The 23,751-nt window shown below is 43.7% G+C and overlaps 1 protein-coding gene across 1 annotated transcript in view; it reads right to left on the bottom strand.

Moving 5' to 3' along the window:
- The window catches only part of LOC100762600 (palladin), an 82,707-nt gene that overhangs the window by 58,745 nt on the left and 211 nt on the right, over positions 1–23,751 (bottom strand). The window lies entirely within an intron of this gene.

The raw sequence follows: 23,751 nt of genomic DNA on the forward strand, positions 1-23,751 counted from the left end.
GTCGGGTCTGGAATGAAACTTACACATGTTTAAAGTTAAACTCTACTATTTCCTGCATCACTTCATCTTCTGAGTCTGTTTCCCCATCTTTAAATTTGGGATCACATCAGCACCCACCTCCTAGGCTAAGAGGTTGCAATAGGAATTATGTTTAAGCGTAAAGAACAATGTCCAAACAAGCCTTTAGCGAGTGTTAGCTATTGTTATTTGGGATGGCCATTCACATACATCTATAATTTCTTACCCAAAGGTTTGCCATCTCATTTGGGACAAATGGTGTGCCAGATAGGTCTACAGGACAAATTAACATCATGACAAGGCCAATATTTAAATAAACTGATTTACAAAATTAACAAAATGTATGTAATGATGAGCTCTAGGGTGCACAAAAGATTAAACTGAATGATAAAGCCTTGCCTAAAAGTTTCTACTTATAATTTAAAACATTTATTGTGATATAGGTTTAACACTTGTGTGTTAATTTTCCAATTTGCTGAACTTGGAACATTGCTTTTCAACACTGTCCAAAATATCCTGCAGGGTTCAGTTTGGATCATTTCAGCAAAGTTCACACTCTTCACCACATCCCCCTTTCCACAGATAGGAGAGGAATGGGAATATCATTAAGTGGGAAGGGAGGAGAGGAACATTAAGTGGAAGGTAAGCTGGAGACAGCATATTTACCACAGACAGAAGAGATAAGTAAGCACTAGGAACCAGCTTTCTTCCCTCTGGCCCCAGGGAATCTGTCGCCTGATTCACTGTCATCGTAGAAACAGAAAAAACACATCTGTTAAAAATGAGCTTTGGTGGAAAAAATTCAGCTGGCATTCTCTTTTCTTCTCTGTAGTCTTTTAAAATAGCACTCTTACGTAAGTTCTCTACTATATATAGTTGAGAACGGGGAGCCGTGACTTGACCTAAAGACGGTTGAGCCATTTAACACTGCCCTGGCCCCAAACTCTGGCTCTCTTGAGACATTGACAGAGCTGGCCTTCGGTCTTTCCCTCTATAGAACTGGCACAAGGCCCAAGTCTGGCCGACTCATTGAGACCCCTGTGGAACCTAAGATTACACCCAAGAAACTTCTCTTCGCTTAGTCAATAATTTGTATCCCCTGCCACATGTCTTCTCAAGGCTTCTACAAAATCTAGGATGCTAACATTTCTGTCTAACGATTCTAGACATCCTACCATTGCATCTCCAGCCAACTTTCCCAAGCTACAACAAAGCTCTAGTTACTGCTTGTTTTCTCTACTGGGCTGCAGTCTCCTTGTGTGCAGGGCCCACATTTCTATTGTTCCACTAATATGTTATCTAAGCTTAACAACTGGTCCAGGAATGGATGGATGAACAGGTAAGAAGTGGAGGTGGTTACTATCTACTACACGCTTGTCTTGTTAATTTGGATCACTGATCTATTCTGCCTGCTGTGTGGTTTTGGACCAGCGATCCTTCTCACCCCAGTTATCTCACTTACGTGGTGGGACAAGGATAGCAGCTGTGTAATGCAGCTGCTACAGAGACTACAGGGGAACAGAGCCTGGCATGGAGACACATTCTCTTAGCAGCTGGTGGGACCCTCTCTTCCTCATTGCCCCACCCTGATCCTGTCAGAACCCCGCAGCTCACCTGCTAATTCTCACCCCCTCCTCTGGATGACCAGTCCCGACTTTCTGCCCCCTACACATCTCCCACACCACATCCTCCAGGCATCATAGAGAGTTTCAAAACCCACATCTGATCGTGTGGTTCCATGACTTCCTCATCCATGATTGCTAGCTTCTAGGATAAATTCCAAGTTCTTTAACCTGCCCCTCAAGGCTTAGTGCTTGACTATGGCCTCTTCTCATTCCCTAGTTTTCCTCATAACATCAGAGCTATTCTTCCATATTTGAGTCTCCCAGCTTAACACCTCACTGTACGGTCCATTCATTTTTCAGCCACCAATTTAAACCTCACTTCAGGTGCCTCCAGAATGGCCTGTCCTCTAGAGTCCCTGTACGTATTTCATGCATCTGCCCTAAAGAAACTCCCTACATATCTTTTATCTGTCTGTGACAATTCCACACTTATAGACCCTCCAGGGCCTCTTTTACTTTCAGTAAAATGAGAACAAGGAGGTGGTGCTAATAATGGAAATACAAGTGGACACAGGCATTCTGGAGAAGACCTGGGCCAGGTCTACATATTAAGTGTGCTTGAGTGTAACTCTGGCCACCTATAAACAACAACAACAACAACAACAACAACAACAATAACAACAAAAACCTCATATGAGATTTTTATTTTGCTTTTTTTTTTTTGAAACAGGGCTTCTCTATGTAGTCTTGGTTGTCCTGGAACTCATATTGTAGATCAGCCTAACCTCGAACTCTGAAGTGTTGGAATTAAAAGCATGCACCACCACCACCCACATGAGATATTTTAAGGCTAAGAGTTCTGTGGGGGAAGAGGAGGCGAATCTTCGTTCATTCATGGAAAACACTGGCAATTTTTCCAGCAGAAAGAAACAATTACCACAGTAGATGCTCTCAAATGTTGCCATCCCACTTATCTTACAGTCATTTAGCTGGGAAAGAGTCTTCTTTTTACCTACCAAAGCAAACCCTTTTTATTTCCTAAGATGCCTAAACTTCTGCAAACCAATTTTATAGATCCCCAAAGCCAACTCCACACTTTCCTCAATGGGGAACAATTAATATAACCCAAAACAGAAGGAACAACACTTCCTGCACAAAGTCCCACGATCTGATGAGCTCAGCATGCAGGTTTCCCATTGTCTAGTACCTACAAAACGTGAGTGGGAAGTAGAAGTAATAGGCACCTAGTGCGATTGTCTAAAAGCCCACAAAACAGAATGAATCTACTGTCATGACTCAAGGCAGAGCTTAATACGTGTTATGAAATAACCTAAACTTCAAAATCAAAGAACAAGCTTGGACTCTCATACATATTGTACGCTTTGGAGACAGCCCCCTTCTCACTGTGTATTTGCATATTCTCCTTGCCCACCTTTCTTCAGTGAACTTAGAATATGATGGAGCGTTTGCTATATACCAGGTGTAGGCTCAGTGCTAAAAGATTAGTCATTCACAGCACTGCCTGTGTAAAACTCTGCACCATTTTTCCTGGTCAGAGGCCTGAGAAAGAGTGTGTTATGCTCTTAGTCTATCTGTTTCTCCAGCCTTCCCGAATCTCTTATGCAAGAAGCCATTCCACTGTCAGCAGTTCTTGTGAGAAAGCTGGCACAGAGGACAGGTGCTACAGAGCCTTCTCCCTCTTTGTCCCTACCAGCGAGCTGTCGCCTCTTTTTTCCCGGAAGCCCTAATAGCACATTTCCCAGAGAACTGAAGTGTCAGCTCCCTCAGCATTATTTTGTTTGCTGGACAACAGCTACTTGTTAGTTGCTGCTGATGTCAATGGTGTGCTTGTCACATGTGGGTAACAGGACTCACTTCTGAAGCTCTCACGTCAATGGTTTTTGATAAGTTACTCACTGAAGTGGTGTGGTTAATTTTGGTGAGCAAAACAAACAAACAAAACAAAAACAAAAAACCCCATAAATGATGGGGGATGCCCTTTGGTAGATAAGTTTCTTATTGGTTGATGAATACAAACACTGTTTGGCCAATAGAGGCAGGAAGATAGGTGGGTTTAGGAGACAAGGAGAATTCTGGGAAAGGTAGGCAGAGAGGGACTGTGAGATGCCATGTAGAGAGTACACAACTTGCCAGGCATTCTCTGTTCTCTGGTAAGATAAGGCCAAGTAGAAATACATAGATTAGTAGTTATGGGTTAATAATTAAGACAGAGTTGGCCAATAAGGAGCCCTAGCCACTGGTCAATGGTTTTATAATTAATATAGCATTTCAGATGCCTTTAGTTTGTCTTTTTCTTTCATTTTACACATGTAGGTCACTTCTGATTTAGTGTGGAGAGAGAGAGAGAGAGAGAGAGAGAGAGAGAGAGAGAGAGAGAGAGAGATTCTGGAGACAAGAGAATATAAAACTATGGGTTCCCAGTCCCTAAGCAAACCCAGGTACGATGTGTAGGCTTCACACCCCAGGAAAGGAAGACTGTTGACGAAGCTCACTGAGATGGAGGCAGAAGGAGGCACAGTAGATAAGGGAGCATCTGATGTGGTGGTTCGGGGGAAGGTTGTCCAGCTGACTCCCTCTGTGCCTCAGTGACACATGGGTCAGATTTAGTTACTCAGCAAAATGTTCTTGTCTGCCAGGTACACAGGGTCTGAGAACCCTATGTTAGAGAGCAGTCAGACATACCTAATGCTCACAACATCTTGTTACTCTTGAACCAGACCTAGGGGGCAGGCATACTTCATAGTGCCATGAGAAATTACAACATAAGCAATGATATAAGTGACAAAAGGGGACGGGCTTTCCCAGCAGTGGCCTGGGTTTTTCCAAGCTTTTCAAATATTCTGGGAATGTGAAGAACCCTAACTATCTCTAGAGGAACTTTGAAAGGGGCTTTAGGGGAGTAGGCTCAGACATACGCTGAAACCACTTGAGAGTCAAGGAACTAGGCTCCCCCTGGCTTAGTTTTTGGTGGGCAGTAGGAGTGGAGAGAGAACATTTGTTCCCATTTGTTCCCTCCCTCAAGGAGCTGGGCGCGGAAGACAGGCCAGGCCTCCTCCCTTAGGAAGTGGGAGACAAGTTTACCCCACATTCAGGGTCTGGCAGATTACTTAACTCTCAGGAACCAGGCGAAGTATGTCTCCTGGCTTTATAGCCAGACACAGCTTTGCCTGTTTGTCATCAAATCGTTTGTTTCTTGGTATTCTTTGAGAATGAGGGAGGATCAGGGGATTTATTGCTTTTTTTTTTTTTTTTAAATTAAGTCCATTGAGCAACAGGTCAGAAGTTGATGCATTGTATTTTATGGCATCAGATTTTACAAAGTTATTAGCAACTCTAACAAAATAGCATAGGACATCCCCTCCCCACCATCCTGCCCCCAACATGGATAGCATAGGAATAAGGAGGAGAGGGAAGAGAAACGGGTTGGCTTTACATACATCATCTCATCAAATCAGCTATGTGTTCTGAATCTCAATATTTCCAGGTCACAGCTCAAGCTTCACTGTCCTATTTAAGGCCAGGTACAGGATAACTACCAATGAGGTTGCTGAAGACACTTGAAGTTAAACATGTAAAATTACCACACTGAATGTGGCTGTCCAGAAATTTTAGTTTCCTTTCACTTTCTCTCAGAATAGATTAAATATAAATGCAGTTTAGTTTGTACTAGAAATGTTCTCAAGATGTTGGACTCCACAGAAGAATCAATTCAGACTTTTGACATCACACATTAAGCTGTCTGGTTCCTTCAGTGGATATGGTCACAACAGGAACAGTCACATGTTGGGGCTAGGTCAGTGGCTCACTGGGTAAAGTGCTTGCTGTAAAAGTGTGAGGGCCTCTGGTTGGATGCCCAGCATTCAGGTCAAAAGCTGGGAGCAGTCACACGTACTGCAGTCTCAGCACTGGGAGATGGAGCCAGGAGGACTCTGGGGGCTCGCTGCCTCCAGATTCAGTGAGACAGCCTGTCAAAAAATCCAGTGAAAAGCAATAGAGGAGGAAACAAGGTCAACCTCTGCCCTCTGTGTATCCACACTGGCATTCACATATATATGCAGACAACACACACATACACACAGACACAGACACAGACACACACACACACACACACCACATGCCAAAATATTCACACTCTTTCTTTCCCCTCTTATTCTACAACTAAATCAACCAGAGCATTACACAGAAGGCCTTCTGCCCCTGGAGTTGAGACAATGAAGAAAATCTGATCTAGCATCTCTGAGAAGCAGATAACGAACACCCCAAGCATCCTTCACAAGCCTGAATCTGAAAGCTGGCGCTCACACAATGGGCATGCAGCGGTCTGGAGCCTGTCACAGCTCAGTTCTCTAAGGGGCAGTCTTATCTCTTCCGCCGATGTTATCACTTGCCAAGGAAAGCTCAGACAAAAGTCAACTGTTGCACCCAGTTGGAATGCAACTGTGTTCAGGAATGTCCCAATGGGGTAGGGCTCATTTATGTTCAGATGGGAGGCACCCTCTTGGTAAGGATGGAATCAGTATATTTTGCCTGAAGGGAAAAAATTCTCACACCCTCCAGGAAGAGTTTCCAAATGACTTCTTTCCAGCTCAATTAACTACACTTTGTGCTCTCCCTGAATACTTTAGGTAATGTTCATTTTTGTCTGCTTGAACCTACACATTAATTATAGAAGGTAGCACAGACAATGGGTGTCTTGAATTATTGATTCTTTCTGAAATAAGGGTTCCAGGCAGCTTTTGATGCTGGTGGAGTTTGAAGACAAGTCCGCCCAGAAAGCTTAGTCTGCTCTTCAATTGTAAAAGGCTTTAGTAATCATTTGAAATGAAATATGTCTTGTTCATCTAAGCCTTTCCTTTCTACTATTTAAGGCATAGACTCAAAGAACATTCCAGATTCAAGGTCTAAATTCTATCAGTGCTTAGCTGCAGAATTCCACTTAGTACAATTCTAGGTCTGGCAACCAGTCATCCCTGACTTCTTACGTTTGGTGTTTCTTCTTTCACATGCTGGGTGTCTTTATATTTTCTCCAAATTATTTTTGCATCAGTGGTACACAAAGGCTGTTGGGAAGCCGATCCATGCCTAAGTTTATGTGCCATTCTTGCTGGGCTGCAAGGCATAATAGCCCTTGACAGTAGCCATGTTTTCCCAGCTGTTGACAATCCACATCAATGTGCGTGGTTCCCACAGCTTTGCTGCAGTTCTAGAACCCTTAAGCACAGTAGCTGGCTCTGTGCATGGGAATGAGCTCAGAGACTGTGTAGTCTTCGCTTTGTCTCCAAGGTGGCTTGTTCTTTAGTGCTAACACTCAGGAGGCAGAGGCAGGTGGAGCTCTGTGACTTCTAGGCCAGGTTGGTCTACATAGCAAGTTCTGGGCCAGCCAGCACTACATAGTGAGACTTTGTTTTGAAAACAAAACAAACAAAAAAGGACCATCCCTAATCACAGTGACTGGGAAGCATAGTACCAAACTCTTAATATTCTTGCAACTTAGTTTCTTTCTGATATCTTTCCTTCAAAAATTAAATATTTGTGTGTGTGTGTATGTGCATGAGCATGTGTTTGTACACACAGGCACGATGTGTGGGTTCCTCTGGTGCTGGAGTTCCATGCGGTTGTGAGCTAGTATGTGGGAGCAGGGAACCAACCTTGGGCTCCCTGGACTCTTAACCACTGAACCATCTCCCTAGTTCCCTACCAGATATTTATTTCTCAACATGAATAAATAAAAGAGCCAGGGTTGGAAATTCAAGTACAAAAATGAAAATTCTTTCCTAGAATTGTCAGTCCTTACACAATTCTGCTTCTCAGGGGAAAATGCTAATATTTTGGAGCTATTTTTTTTTTGGAAATTTTGCTTTGCAAATATAAATCCATGTAGCTTTTAAAAATATATAAATACACATTCTTTTAAATTGGGATTTGTTTTATTTACAAAAAGTGGGTCAAACTTGTATGCCTCTCTCCACGGGATTTTTACCTTTCAGACAGGCATGCTGTTTCCACTGTAATGTACTCACTGATGTGAACAATGTGACCAAGAAGCACCCATGTAACTTATATGAGAAAAAAGGTAAAGATGAAATGGTTGGTCAGAAGCCACATGAGTTTAAAATGTCCATGTGTAAATGCAAGCATCTGTAGCGACAGTGCACAAGCCATGTCTTTATCAGAAAGGGGAGGGAGGGCGGGGAGGTGGTGGTGCACACCTTTAGTCCCAGCATACGGGAAGCAGAGGCAGGGTGATCTCTCTGTCGAGGCCAGTCTGGTCTACAGAGTGAGTTGCAGGACAGCCTCCAAAGCTACACAGAGAACCCTGTCTTGAAAAAAAACAAAACAAAACAGAAAAAGAAAGAAAGAGAAATGGGAGGGGAAAAAAGACAATCTTTTCTCCAGTCTCATTTCCAACTGTGTTTTCAACTCTATTAAGGTTTCCAGCAGGTGTCATTGTTTGTGCCTGTGGTCGCAAGTTTCAAAAAGGCAAAATAAAGTAGGAAGGCTGCTAGAGCCTAGGAACCTGGGCCTGATCTGGGAACATAATTCTCTTAAAAGAAGAGTCTAAGGGCCAAGGGACAACTCATCAGGTAAACTCACCTGCCTCCATGCCATGCCTGCCTACCTGACTTCTATGCATGAGACTCACATGGTAGGAGAGAACCAACTCCACTAAGTTGTCTTCTGGCATGCACGTGTACACACACACACACACACACACACACACACACACACCTTTTTCCTATTTTTAAAAATTAAATACCAGGGGGCTGGAGAGGTGGCTCAGTGGCTAAGAGCACTGTGTGCTCTTCCAAAGGTCCTGAGTTCAATTCCCAGCAACCACATGGTGGTTCACAACCATCTGTAGTGAAATCTGGTGCTCTCTTCTGGCCTGCAGACATACAAGCAGGCAGAACAGTGTGTACATAATAAATAAATAAATCTTTTTAAAAAATTAAATACCAGAAAGCAAGATGAACCATTCTAAGCACTCCATTTATGTGATATGAAGCTTTCTATTCTTTAGTAAATGTTAAAACTTTTGTTATAGTCTTAATATGGTCAAATTAGGAGGCAGAGGCAGGCAGATATCTGTGAGTTTGAGGCCAGCCCGGTCTACACAGAGAAATTCAGGATAGCCAGTGCTACATAGAAAGACCCTATCTCCAATTTTTCCCCAACAATCATTGTTGTAGAATAGAATACATATTTCACTATGTGAAGATGTGCATTTATTTATGCTGCATTTATTTAACTATGTAAAGATGTGTTGCTGTTTTACCTTGCCTGCTTAAGGCACCTGGTTGGTCTAATAAAAAACTGAATGGCCAATAGTTAGGAATAGGAAGGATAGGAGGGGCTGGTGGGCAGCCAGCCAGGAGCCAGCCAGCCAGCCATGGAGTAAGCAAAAAAGCAGGATGCACGTAGATAAGGTAAAGGAGCCTCCGGGCAGCACATAGACTAATAAAAACGGGATAATTTAAGTTAAAAAAAAAAAACTAGCTAGAAACAAGCTTAAGTTAAGGCTGAGAATTAATAATAAGTCTCCATGTCATGACTTGGGGGCTGGTGTTCAAGAAAGCCTGATACAAAACACAAACAAAACAAAACTTTTTTTTTCCTTGATACTATTTCTGACAATAAACTAAAGTACTGCTTGTTTCCAGTAGGGGTAGTAAATGGAAGCACTGGAGGCCAGTGCAGGTAAGACACTGGTGTACTGGATGCCAGTGCAGGTAAGACACAGGTGTACTGGATACCAGTGCTCTGTGTTCCTGAGATGGTGCTGCTAAGGTGTGGCTATGGGAGCCTCAGCCACACTTTGAGAGCCATGGCTTTCAGCACATCTTGTTAATTCTTGGAAGTGAACTTGCAATCAGAGGACCATTACTGCTCTCATCTGCATAGGATTCTTTACAGGAGTCTGGATGAGATCCAGTCCCCACAGTTACTACAGTCTTTCCATCACAGAGTCATCATAATGGTCACCTCCAAAGGGTGAGCTGCCAGAAACCCATGGATTGCTCACCAGAATTACCAGTTGTGCAGTGGATCTATCTCCCTTACACACAAGGTGTCTAAGATACACATAAGGGAACTGCAATAAAAGAAAAATCCATGTCTTTCTCACATGGGATTCTTGGCTGGTCACATGTTGCCAGTTTTGACCCTGATTTTTTGTGTGTTAAGTTTTTGAAGTTTGCAATAGTCATAAGATGCCTGAGCTGCTTAAGTTACCGTACCAAATGGACAGAGCTGGCTCTTAATTACCCAAGTCATAAAAGCAAACCTGAGAGAATGGCAGGCAAACTGGAGCCTGGACTTTTACTGTATGCGGTACATGCCTCCAGTGTGATTTCTGTCCCAGGGCTTGTCTCTAAGGATGGAGACCGTGTGCACTGTGTGGTGGGTGGAGGATGGAACAAATGTGAAAGGTAAGAATGAAATAGACATAAGACAGTGAATTTTGTGGGTGAGAGGGAAAAGGTGGGCTATGGCAACTATTGTCTAGAGAAGATGTGGCCAATATTATACTATAATATTCAGACTTTTTAATTATTTGGTTGTGACACATGTTTCATGGTAGGGGCTTGTTTGGAGTGTGTGTGTGTGTGTGTGTGTGTTTGTGTGTGTGTGTGTGTGTGTGTAAGTATGTGCCAGGAATCTGATGATTCCAGACAAGTGCTCTATGGAGATATATACTCACAGCTGTATGTTGTGTTTTAAGAGTTCAAGTCACAGCATTAGTGTGCAAATTCATATCAGAGGAAAAAAAAAAAAACTGTGTTCTGTTCCAAGCTATAAGCGAAGATGCCTCATTCCCATACACTACGTTAGTCAGAGATCTCTGGCACATGCGAGATTTTCATTAACAACTGAAAAAAGGCTTGTGTCAATGGTACAAAACTGACAAAAGGCTCACTGAGCACAAACTGCCCCTAAGCCCCTTGAAAGAACATACTTCAGGATCTTCCTGTTTCCCTCTGCTCTGGGTCCTCTCTGGCTGCGATCTCCACACACGCCCTCCAGCCCTGACACACAACTAACTCTTCTACTACCTCAGGCAATTGGCCTCCTTGTTCCACCAGCTCCGACCTTCTACCAGACTTCTCTGTGATTGGCTCTAGTGCTCTCTGGAAGCTCTGGACCCGAAGATGAAGACCCTCTTGATAGGTAGTCATTTCCTTCTGCTCCCAGGCTCTGTTCCTCCTTAAAGGGCCCCAGTCAATATCATCCTCATTCAGATCCATGTTGATCACATGGTGTTTTGGATCTGTGCTTGCTAGTCAGTCAAAGACACTGCATTTGTTTGCTAGCTTTGTAAAGAGCCCGAAAGATTTGAGAATGACACACCGTAATGTTTCATGATTTGGAATTCATCCTTACCTGTTAAGCAGTTGGCAGGGGAAGACGTGCTGTGGTGAGTCATAGTCTAATTTCCTGTTGCAAAACTTTTTTTCATGTTATTTATACATGTAGTAAGTCTTAGATATCATGACAAAAAATATTAACAGAAATCACAGAATCTTGCTCACTGAGGGCATACGGGTTTAGAAAGACTGGAAATTGGAGTGAGAAACTCTTGGGACTACACTGAAAACAACAGATTCTTTAACATCTGCAGGCCCATTTTCTCCTTTAAAGACACACACACATATCTATTTAACAGGATAAACAATGATTTCCCAGGGCTGTTGGAAGAATTGATAGAGTGTACATAACATAGACATTAGCAGCAATATTAATATCTAAGGGATAGATAATGATTAGTTAAGTGCAATCTTTATCTCTAGCCTGATGGGGGAGGTTCTTCTGTGTATATGTTTGTCTTATTGGTTGATAAATAAAGCACTGTTGGCCAATAGGAAAGCAAGTTAGGTGGGACTAGGAGAGAACGAGGATTCTGGGAAATGCAGGAAAGGGAAGAGTTGCAATGTGATTCCACGAAGAGAGGACACATAAGGCCGGCGTCCTTGGTAAGATAAGTCCTTATAAAATATATAGATTAGTAGTTATGGTTGATAGTTAAGACTGTGCTAGCAAATAAGATATCCTAGTCATTGGCCAGCAGCACTGTAACTAATATAAGACTCTGTGTGTTATTTGGGGGCCTAAAATGACTGCAGAACCCAAGCAACTGGTGGAAAGAGTTATTGTTACAGTAGGCCTAGTCAATCATGATGCTTAAGTAAGTAATCTTAGTTTAAATTCAAGGAAACGAAGCAAAACACAAACTCTTTGTCCCAGTTATTTGACTTACACAGCCTCACACACTGCTTCATGATGGGTCACCATTCCCTATAAGCTGAGTATGACAGAAGCATCCTTTTGCACACAAGGGAAGAGTACCACATCCTCCACTTATCTGTGAAAACAGAGACATGACCACTCCCTGTTGTCCTTCACAAGGCTTCTTGGAAGATAGGTTACACAGCTGTAATGACTCTTGAGGCAACACAGAGGTACCAAGTTTGGCAAGGTGTGGTAAATTTGGCAGGGAAGTGTAATTTCCGTAATATTGTTTGCAGCCCAGGAAATGGCTCAGGTGGCTTGGTATGGGTAAAATGCTGCCAGGTTTTTCTGCCTGAGCTTGCTACTCTTGGATGACTTCATTTGACTGAATTCCTTACTCTGCTTGCCCTAAAGAAGCCTCTGCACTCAATTAGTCCCCCCTCCCCCAAATACCTCATGTGATCCAAAGAGCCTAATATGGAAGGCCTCAAATTCATGTGATGAACCTCATTGCCTATTAAAATGGCAAGTGCGTTTCCTAAAGCCAAAACCACCACACAATGTCTGGGAGTTTTGTACAGCACCATTATCTGGAATTATGGCATGGTGTGAGCAGAATGTTGCCAGGCCTCTCAAATTTTTTCATCCTAAGTTCTAACAACTATCTGACTGAGATAAAGGGAAATTGAATGTAAATTTTACACACTTAAAAAAAAAAAAGTCAATATTGCCTAACCCAAACTAAACATCGAAGAGAAACACCTAAGCAGGTAGTTTTAGTTTTGCAAAGCAAACTTTTTCCTGTGACCTTGGCTTAGGGATGGTCCTCCCTCTCGGGCCTCATCACATTTCTAGTATATCCAAAGAGACAGGAACACTCTAATAGGTGTGCAAATCAATCTCTTAGTGTTAGCCTGTGACCCATTAATTGGCATTTGAAAATCCTTTTTTGACAAAACCATTATAACCATGATTTTAGGCTAATTGGGTTAGGTGACACAGCCATGCTTCCCCAGCCTATATGCATGCTATGGTACATGTACATATTCAGCTACACAGCTGTTGGACCATCTCTGTCATCATGGGGGTGGGTAATAGGCACTTGGGGATTTGGAGAAGCTTTTGTGTTTAATAATAGTTTTACTGATTATGCATGGCTTATAATTCGAGCAAGAATGTGGTCCTCACTCGAGTCTGGGATTCTTATTAATTACTCCAAGACTAGAAAACCAAATCCCACAGAATCATCAACTTGTTAAATGTTTTAGCCCCAAACTCCCTAAGAGCATGGGGAGTTGGAAGGAGATCAGAGAAGGACTGGATGGGAATGCCCTCACAGTTTCCTTCCATGTGCTCTGCTCAGCTCTCTTTCTATTTGAAGAGTAGCAAAGACCCAGAGGAAACATGGAGAGTCTTGGATGTGAGTGTGGACATGGATGACTTATCTAGGACCTACAGCCTATCAACAGAGGACAATGCTGCCATGGAACCTCCTCCTCAGCCAGTTCAGAAAATAAGGTGCAGGCTGTAAGTCATGACCATATGGTTAAATTTTCCTTCACTGTTAGCTTGAGACATACAGACCAAGATGCAGATCTCTGGGAACTCAGGAAAACACTAGGTATGTCCTCACCACGCCTGAAGGTGACCCCCAGATTCTGTGTTTTTTATAAGGCGCTACTCTTTGCTATTAAGTCATCAATCCCCTCCTAACTTGTAATTTTAGTTGAATACCCACTTTTAGAGATATGAAATTATTTTTCTCTAAAAGAACACTGAAGAAGGGATGCTGTGTCTAAACCACCCAGAAAGCACAGAGAAAGAGAGGATGGATAGATGTGTGCCACTGGAAAGTGAGAATATCCTCATAGCACAGTCAAGTATGGAGCCAGACTTTATTCAGGACATACTTTATCTTGCTCTCTGTTAATTCCTCAAATGACTGACAACATAAAAGTATCATTCTATGGATGCTATCTAATTACTGTGTTTACATAACACACAGTAAAACAATAATGGTTGAACTACACAGGATATGAAACCATTCACTGTGTACTTTTGAAATGCTTCCTAATTACAGATTGAAGAGGGACGCCACAATAAAATCAAAAGTAAGAGACACAATTACACTGGGCAAATATTTAAAAACTCCCAAGTGAATCATCTTCTTTCATTTTCAGATTTGTATTTGGTCTAATAAGAAGACAAGATTAAAAAGCAGAATTACACAACACTCATAAGAGGAAAACCGAGCTCCAGGATAGGTTGTAGAAGCCACATCCAACTCACTGGGAGCTCAGACACTAAAGCAAACCACGGGCTAGATACAGAGGCTAGGCAGTGGCCAATAGCTCACCCAGCAACATTGGCTGTTCCATTTCTTTCTCAGCTGTCCCAGGGCAGGTGACCAAGTTACAGGAAGTACCACCAAGTGATCTCCTTATTAACCCAACCTGATTCTTCCTGTAGAATTTCTCTACCAAGAAAACTGCTCTCAGGGTTTTAGACACTTAGCATTTACCCTCCAAAACCTCCCTGAGCTTGTAATGGGTGTTCTTGTTTGACTTAGCCAGATTTGACATATGAGCTGAAGTTTCTGGAAAATTCTGCCATCACCCTTGGTGTACATTTTCAAGTGGTAACATCACCAAGCATCTTGGAGGATACCTAGAGACTGGGAAAGCAAAGCACAGTGTAGGCCCCAGAGATCCAAGTCTTATGGTAAACACAAATTGGAAGGATCATTATTGAACTTTAAAAAATCTATGTAGTAGAGCTCCCCTAGTAAGTATCCCCACTGGGAAGTGGCAAATGTCCTACTATTTTTAAGTGGATGAGAACCTGGCTTTCATGTCCAGTAATGGGTGCTGTACATCTCCAACTTTATCTACTTCTGATGAATCTAAATTTAAGTTTTGAAAAATCGCTTTTAAGGAATGACTTTTTTTTTAAGATTTTATTTATTTATTATGTATACAGTCTTCTGCCTGCATGCCAGCAGAGGGCACCAGATCTCATTACAGATTGTTGTGAGCCACCATGTGGTTGCTGGGAATTGAACTCAGGACCTCTGGAAGAACAGTCAGTGCTCTTAACCGCTGAGCCATCTCTCCAGGAATGACTTTAAAGGATGAGTGAGTGTGTGTGTGTGTGTGTGTGTGTGTGTGTGTGTGTGTGTGTGTGTGTGTGTGTGTGTGTGAATGTATGTTGTGTGAGTACAGGTGCCCAAGGACGTCGGATTCCCTGGAGCTCAAGTTATAGGTAGTTGTGAGCCACCCAATGTGGGCGACAGGAACTCAGCTCGGGTCTTCTGCAAAAGCAGCTAGCCCATGCTGGTAAATGCTGAACCCCCTTAAAAATATTTAAATACAAAATAACAAATAACTTTTAAAATGGAGTCATCAGGACATTTATTTTGTGCCCTGAGGCAAAGAATAAGCCATACTAAAGGCCTGCAAACTTCACACATCAAGTGGTTTCACAGAGCATGAACCACACACTTGTGGATAGTTCTGCAAAAGGCAGAAGATGAACTGATACTTAAGGGTATTACTCTCTCTGTTTGCAAACTGACAGTGTCTGCTGGCTGTATATAAAGAAGGGCCAAAGAATTCATGGGCTTGGATCACTGCCTTGCTAACCCTGGGTGCTTTTTGTGCCCTTTGAAGAGATTTGCAAATTTTTATATACCACTCTCTCTTGCAGATAAATGCGTCTTATTGGAAAGGCAAAGTCCAAGTCCTCAAGCACCATCTCTGAGTTTCTTGTAGTCAGTTTCCTGGACAGATTTATAGTTTCTGGTGTGGACAGTATGTTCTCAGGATCATTCTATGTTACATAACAGAATGGTGTGGTGGGTGAGGAGGACAGTGTACATGTGGATTCATTTTGTCTCTAAATAGGAACCCAAAATAAATCTTTGCTAAAGTCCACATGCCACCCTCCCATACAAATACATCCATTTTTAGTTATGAAGATAAGTAGAAAATGAGGCTTTACGAAGAAAAGCCACAACTTGTTTTCTAGCTCCAGTTTTAAGGCAATTCATTTGTGGTTTGACTGGAATGTGCTGTCCTTCAATATTCTGTCACTGGTCAGATTTTGTGACTATTGGCCATCAAGTAAGTGAGTTTGGTTTTACTCAGTCTTCCAAGACAGCAGGTTTTCTCATCTAATGCTCATTTGGGTGCAAAGTCATGCCTTTCCCCCAGGGACTTAATTTTACTTGCATGATAATTCCCAAGTCCCTGAGTCACTGTCTCCCCCCTGCGCCTCCCCCCACCCCCGCCCTCCCCGCCCCGCCGGGTCAGATCTCGGCCCAAGATGTACAATAACCTCTATATGGGATGTTTAGAATTACATCACCCCTCCCCACCCCCACCCCGATTCCCCCTAGCTGTTCTCACCTCTGTGAAAGGAAGCTCCATCCACCCACTGCTTAGCAAAGCTTTGGATTAACCCTGGTGTATCACCCTTTGTTCTTTAAATACCACTACCACTGAAAGAATCAGTCCTGATGCATTCGTGTTCGTGTGTGTGTGTGTGTGTGTGTGTGTGTGTGTGTGTGTGTCTGTGTGTGTGTGTGTGTGTGTGTGTGTGTGTGTGTGTGTGTGTGTGTGTGTGTGTGTGTGTGTGTGTGTGTGTGTGTCTGTGTGTGTGTGTGTGTGTGTGTGTGTGTGTGTGTGTGTGTGTGTGTGTGTGTGTGTGCGCGCGCGCGCGCGCCCTTGTGCTAATACGGAGGCCAGAAGTTGATATTAGGTGTCTTTCTCAGTCACTCTCTACCTGGAGCTTACCTATTCAGGCAGGCTAGCAGCAAGTGAGCTCCAGGGATCTGCCTGCCTCTGCCTTCCCAGGGCTGGGATTACAGATGCCTGCCACCATACTGAGCTTTTAAGCAAATTTGAGCTGACTAAGCCATTTCCCTAGTCCCCCGTTTTAACCATCCTGGACATTCATCTACTGCAATCAATTCTTTTGTCTCCAGCTTAGTGAGATAACCTGATATCTGTTTCCGGGCTCATTCTAACAGGCCCCGCCCCCATCCCTTTGGTTTCCTGGTTTCCCAGCTGACCATGTGTGTTGTGTCCCAGCGCTGCACTGGCTAACAAGACGTGATTCAAGTAGAAGGTATCTTTGCTGACCTTAACTGAGGCATAGTACAAGAAGGAATGAGGTTCAATTTAGGCAGCCCACCCCAGAATACAAAACAACACAAAACTAAGAACTCTGTTGCAGTAGCTGGCTGTAGTGTGTCTCATGTACTCTCTGCTACTTGAGGCTGAAGGATCATTTGAGTACGGAGTTTGAGGCCAAACTGAACGAAGTAAGACCCTGTCTCAAAAACAAAAAGAATTCTCTCAAGGCTTGATTGATACTCAGCCATAGGGAGACAGGGCTTAAAGAAATAAGCAGTAAGACAACGCCTGGGTACCTAACTTGTTATAGGAAAAAGATGAATCAGCACCCAAGAAAGAGAACGATGTAACAAAAAGGATAGGAAGGTGTGTTTTGTTTTTCAGACAGGATCTTATTGTGTAGCCCTGGCTGTCCTAGAACTCACTATGTAGACCAGACTGGTCTAGAGCTCAAATATCTGCCTCCCTACTGCAGGGATTAAAGGCTCATGCCCCCATGCCCTGTCTCAGGATAGCTAGTTTTAAGTATTATTTCTGGGCTACTGCGTAGGGGGTTTATGATAGCCATCATTCACCCATACTAAGCATCCATTAACTGCAGGGTCTGTTATGAGTAAGTGGCAGATGCTGACAAGGATAAGAGTTGCTCTCCTCAAGAGAACTCAAGAAAGAATTCTGAGCTCCACTATATTACAGACATCAAGAGTAAGACTTTGAACTTGGGATGACCCCAGTGGATATTTCAGCAGTTAAAGGCAGACTTCCTCTCTCTCAGGTGACTGCTACCCATCTCTCTTCTCATTTGACCCCTACACTCCCTCCCCAGCCCACTCTCAGCTGATGAGTGAGTTCTCCATTTCACAAAGAAAGCAGAAACAGCCAGGGAGAACTCCCATAGCTCCCACCCCTACTCCTACCCAATCCTAAACCACTGTGGTAAGATGCAGCTTTCCCGCCAGCCCTGCAGAAGAACTCCCTTTGCCCTTTATGTGAAGGCTAGACCAATCTACTGCTGCACATAAGATCCCCACCTTCTTCAAAATGTCCCTCCAGCAATTGTCTCCATCTCTCCTGACCTCTGGACAGACAAGATCAAGCCCTTTGTGAGTTGTTTTTCAGCACTTCCTGGTCACTTGCTGGAAGGTTGGCAGTGATTGATGAGGACAGCATGGAACCAAACATGGAGTGGTACAAACCAAAATGGTTCACTGTGAGAAACAACACTGTGAGTATTCTGGATTCTGTTGGCTCTGCTAGGAGATCTGTTTTTTTTATCCCACTGAATCCCACCCCAAACTGACATTCCTTAGCCTCCTCCACAGCTCTGCTTTTCCTGCTGCATCTGAAGTGTAAGGTGTTTATAGTTTGTCACTTACCCCTGGAATTTAAGCTCCAAAAGAACAGGGAGTTTTGCATAGTTCCCATTTAGAACATTGCTTTATTCTCACAGTGCCTGGGACATAGAACTTACACAATAATATTTGTTGATTTACGAAGGCCCAGTGCTGCCCTTTCTGATTTGTGTGACTCTGGGGAAAATGACTAACCCTCTCCATATCTCCCCTTCATCATTTTGAGGTGGGAATGCTAAAACTACAGAGCGCATGGGATTGTGATGGGGACCAAATGACATAAACGAGTAAATATTTTAGCATAGTTTCTGGTATAAAGTATCCAATATGTGACCCATTATTTTATGCTCAGTTAGAAATATATATTCAAATTTTCTTGTTTTTTACAATCCAAATTGGAACTAGTTTAGGAATATGGCAGATTGATAAGAAGGAGGAGGAGGCAGAGGAAGACAAGGAGGAGAAAGAGGAGGAGGATGAAGAAGAGAATGAGTAGAAAAACCTCCATGTGTTTTCTTTCCTCCTACTAGTCCAGATTCCATTTAAAACCTAATCCTGGTTTAAACTATCAAACATACAGTTAATGCCTAGGTTTGTGTTCTACTAAAAACCTCTTGTTTAGTAAGGGAATAATGGCAGCCAGCAGGTAGCACACGAGGCTAAACCATCCCAACCAATACCATAGGTGATGGACAACTGGCATTCCCTTTTTTTCCATGACTGGCACCTTCTTCTGCTCTTCTCCTTCCCTCTGCCAAGGATCCCCTTCCCCACAGCTCTGTGGATCCAGGGTGGAGCCTCTGTTAGCAGAAGGGGAAGCTAAAAAAAAAAAAATCTATCTCTCTACATTACATTTCCTCCAGGATTTAAATGGAACAACAAAGGAGGGTTCTTTTGCCATATGGCTGGGACTGAAAGCTCTCAAGTGTTCAAGCTGGATCTGCATGTGTTTTCCCCCATGACAACTGTGTTATACATACTGACCTGGTCCTATGGTTCTATTAATAATGCAGGCTCCTTCAACAGCATTGCTGGGCTGGCCTGGGAGCCTAACCCCTAAAGGCAACATAGTTCAGGAAAATGGTACATCCTCAGCAATTTTAAGGCCTGGCAGTTCTTCATTGTGTGTGTGTGTGTGTGTGTGTGTGTGTGTGTGTGTGTGTGTGTGATACAGACACATCCTTGTATTGTAGGTGTACATATGAGAGCATATTTGTATGCAGGTGTTGATTTTCAGGTAGCATCCATCCATCCATCCATCCATCCATCCATTTTTCTTTTCTTTTTGGTGGCAGGGTCTTTCACTTGAACTTGCCAATACTATGATGCTTGCTGGTCTCTGCATCCTCAGTTCTGGGGTTGCAAATGTGGGTTCTGGGGATGGAACTCAGGTCCTGCTGCTTGCAGGGCAAGCATTTTACCAACAGAACCATCCCCAACCCCAGCCCAGTGATTTAAACAAAGATTAGCTTTCTTTTCTCTCTCTCTTGCTGGTGAAACTCCAACATTTAATCCTTTCACTTGGCTTTGTGTGTCTTCTTATGAGAGTCTATTTTTAACACTTATTTTTTTAAGGAAAAAAAAGCAAGGTTTCTGCTAACAGAAGCCAGAAAAATGGTCACTACTCATTTCTTCTGGCTGATGCACCTTGTCTGCCAATGGCAGCCTTTCCCTTGGGGGAAATAATTTCCATCTAGTAAGCCAGCGTGCCTTCCAATGGTCTGGATGATGTGGTGATAACCGCCACTGGACTTGAGGACACTGTGATAACCACCAGTTTCACTTGCCATCATGGCGTGGCGATGATACTCAGACTATCGAACTGACTTTCACTGAGTGTGGAGTCTCGACCTGACATTAGATAGCCACTCTGCATTTTCAGTTCACTTCCTCGAGTTGTGATCCAAAATACACAAGCACTGAGCCATTCACCTGCCTGGAAAGGCTCATGTTACCAATCATGGTTAACTAACAAGTCATCTCAAGAAAAAAATCTGTCCCGAAGAGTCCATGCAGTAGGCAGACAACTCCCCTAGAGTGCTTCTCCCTCCCTGACACCTCTGGCTTTCATCATTTAGTCTGTCTCCACGCCTTCTCAGCAAAGAAGTCCCATTGCTTCCTATCCACTCATTCTCTTTGGATGAAACTAACCCTAATTCTTTAGCCTCTGACACACACACACACACACACACACACACACACACACACACACACACACAGAGCTTCTCTGGAATAAATCCCTAGGAGTTGCAAAAGAGAGACATACAGGCGTGCACTTTCAAAAAAGCACTTAGTGCCCTTTTAACTAGCATGATGGGGGATGTCCTCCTGTATATATGTTTTTCTTATTGGTTGATGAATAAAACACTGATTGGTTAGTAGCCAGTCATGAAGTATAGGCGGGGCTACCAGATGAGGAGAATTCTTGGGAGAGGATGCAGAGAGTGAGCCTCCAGGAGATGCCATGTAGCTTCTGGGAAGATAGGACACCGGGCATTCTCTGATAAGATAAGGGCATGTAGAAATACTTAGATTAATAGAAATGGGTTAATGATTAAGAGAGAGCTAGCCAACAAGAAGCCTGTGCCATCCACCAAACAGTTTATAATTAATATAAGCCTCTGTATGTTTATTTGGGACTGAAGGGCAGTGGGACCAGATGGGAAACCCCATCTACACTAGCATTATTTTTTAATGTGTTTTTAGTGGCTTTCTCCCATATTGATTTGAAAGGGGTACTTGACAAGATACTGAATGACACATAAAGTGTGAACTACAGTGAACTTTGGTCACCCAATATTTACATGATATTTTGAAATAAGCATTGGAAAAAGTGCAATAAGTTTTGATACAAAATTCCTGATATGAATATATAGCCTAAAGAGATGACACTGTTACATGTAGCTTTATAGTTTATAATGACAGTGAGAGAAATTTGAAGACAGGGCAATGATCAATTCTTTAGATAATCAATAACTGTTTGATAAAAATCCTAATAATTTTGGTAGTTTGAATGCAATGGACTCCAATAATTTCCAGGAAATTCTTTATGTAAGTAGCCAAAGGTTTATTGTAATGTGGGGAAGAACCTATATTGAGGGGTAGGGAAAGGCTACAACCCTGAAAAGTAATAATACAGCCAAGGAGCCAAGGCCTTAAAAGTCCAAGTTTAGATGTGAGAAGGCAACACAGTGAACATTGAAACCCCAACATAGCAGAGTAAAGTGCCACTGTTTGTATTGTGCATGTCTAAAGTTTTAAAGATCAACTGGAAACTGTATGTAGAGTCCCTAAGGCATTTTGCAGCAATCTCAGAGTTCCTCTGAGTAGGACATCTATCCATTGTCTAAGTCAGCAAGTGTCCTTACCTGGGACAGATGGAGCAAGTAGCTATTACATCATGCAGAGCAGGTGAGCTATTGTCCCACACCAGCTATCAGAATTCCATGGCTTTCAACAGTCACAGAAAATAAAGCTACATTATTCCAGCCACCTCCCCAGGCTCTTCCCTCACCATCTCAGGCTTTCACAGAGCCAAAGAGACGATTAGGATGCCATTATGATTTGTTCCTAGATGGTAACCAACTCTGTTTGTACTAAAGACAACGACACATTATATTATATATGTATCTATAGATACACCATGGCTCAGCACAAAAAGAGTAAGGCATAGGAGTGAGTTGAAAAATCTGGTTTCTAGCTCTTGTGTCCTCTTGTAGGTTTCTTTGCCCAAGGGTGGCTGGTCACTTAACTGTCTCTCTAAATTAGAATTTTCCAGAAGCTCAGGGACACATGTATTTCACTTTCTCCTACATCAACCAACACCAACAACCTATGGAAGAAGTATTTTCCAACTTCTGTCACTAAACCTAAAACCCCCAACTCTTGAGGGTCAAAAATAAAATAAAAGCTTTTGGTAGGAGAGATGAAGAGGTCCGGAGGAAGACTGACATACGTGCCTGCTGCTTCCCTACAGAAGGAACCCAGCAGCTGGACACACCAATGTACTTATCTCTGGAGTCGGTAGTTCAGGAGAAGCCTTACTCACACAAATCTAGAAGGCATCCCCAAGGCCAGCTGGTGGGACCAGTCACTAATCTGGAAAGGGCTCTTCCTCAGGAAAGCATCACTGTTTACTAATCCTGCTTCCTTCCGACACTGGGGTCTGCTCTTTCTGCTTTCCTCAAACTAATCTGTAGCCACATACCAAACTTGGGGGGGGGGGGCAGGGAGGTGCGTTCCAGCCCTAGCAGACCCCGGGGTCTGAGGAATATATATTCACCCTGAGTTTCTCCTATATAACAGTCCGTGGGCTTGGCTTAAGCAACGCAGAAAGATGAGTCTTGTCCAAAGAGACCTAACCCTTTTTAGTCAGTTCCCAGGGACAGAGAAAAAGTCCCAATCCTACATCTGGACTCAGTGTGACCAGACTGCCTTCTGGAGTCTGGACAACTCACCAGTCCAGACAGAGCCACAGAAGTGTTAAATAGGGCAAAGGTCGGGGAAGCCAACCCCCACCCGCTTGGGCGGCCCTCTTTCTCCGGATCTGGAGCGCCAGGTTTCTGCACACATCATCCCAGAGGAGAGGAGTCTGGCAGTTCACAGATCTGGGGAAGCTAACCAGCTAACAAAGCACGGCCAGGACCGCGGAGGCGGAGCTGCAGGCCACACATTAGCCAGGGTGAAAGTCACAACTACTAGTTGCCGGACACCTCATACAGGCACAAGTCCCCAAGGTTCTGCACCGACTTGGTGGGAATGTGACCAGTGGTGTGCGTGTGCTCACGTAGATGAGAGAGAAGAGAGTGAAGAGATGAGAGACAAACTCACACACAGAGGGACAAAGACAGAGACAGAGACACAGAGACAGACAGACACAGGCACATAGAGAAAAAGCTGGAGACACAGAGGTGTACACACACATAAACATACACACAGACACAAGACCGACACACATAGAAACAGTGAGACAGACCGAGAGAGAGAGAGAGAGAGAGAGAGAGAGAGAGAGAGAGAGAGAGAGAGAGAGAGAGCCAGAGGAGAGGAGGGGCTTGGGAGGGGTGGACCCCTCCTCCAAGACCAAACCGACAGCCAGAGGATGAGGTCATCGCCCCCTCCCAGCTCCCATCCCCAAATCTCTGGCAGCCCCGTTAGCTCTGCTCCCTCCAAGGGAGCCTCGATTAAGAGGGGGATGGTGTCAGGGAAGCTAGAGAAGAGGGTGGCGGGGGAGGGAGGGGGTCCTCCGGGGTGCCAAAGCATCTTCTCCAGTCCCGACCCCGGGGAAAGGATGGAAAAGTGTCATCTGGGGCTCAGCTCCAGGATCAGGGCTCAGATCCTGCGAGCGGGAAGGAGGGGCTCTGGAGAGGACCGATCTGCTGCTCAGTGTGCCCAGCCCTCCCGGTTCGCTCCTCAGGGCTGTCCCGCACTGTCAGC

Source organism: Cricetulus griseus (genome assembly GCF_003668045.3).
Source record: "Cricetulus griseus strain 17A/GY chromosome 1 unlocalized genomic scaffold, alternate assembly CriGri-PICRH-1.0 chr1_0, whole genome shotgun sequence".
In the NCBI taxonomy this organism is placed as follows: domain Eukaryota; kingdom Metazoa; phylum Chordata; class Mammalia; order Rodentia; family Cricetidae; genus Cricetulus; species Cricetulus griseus.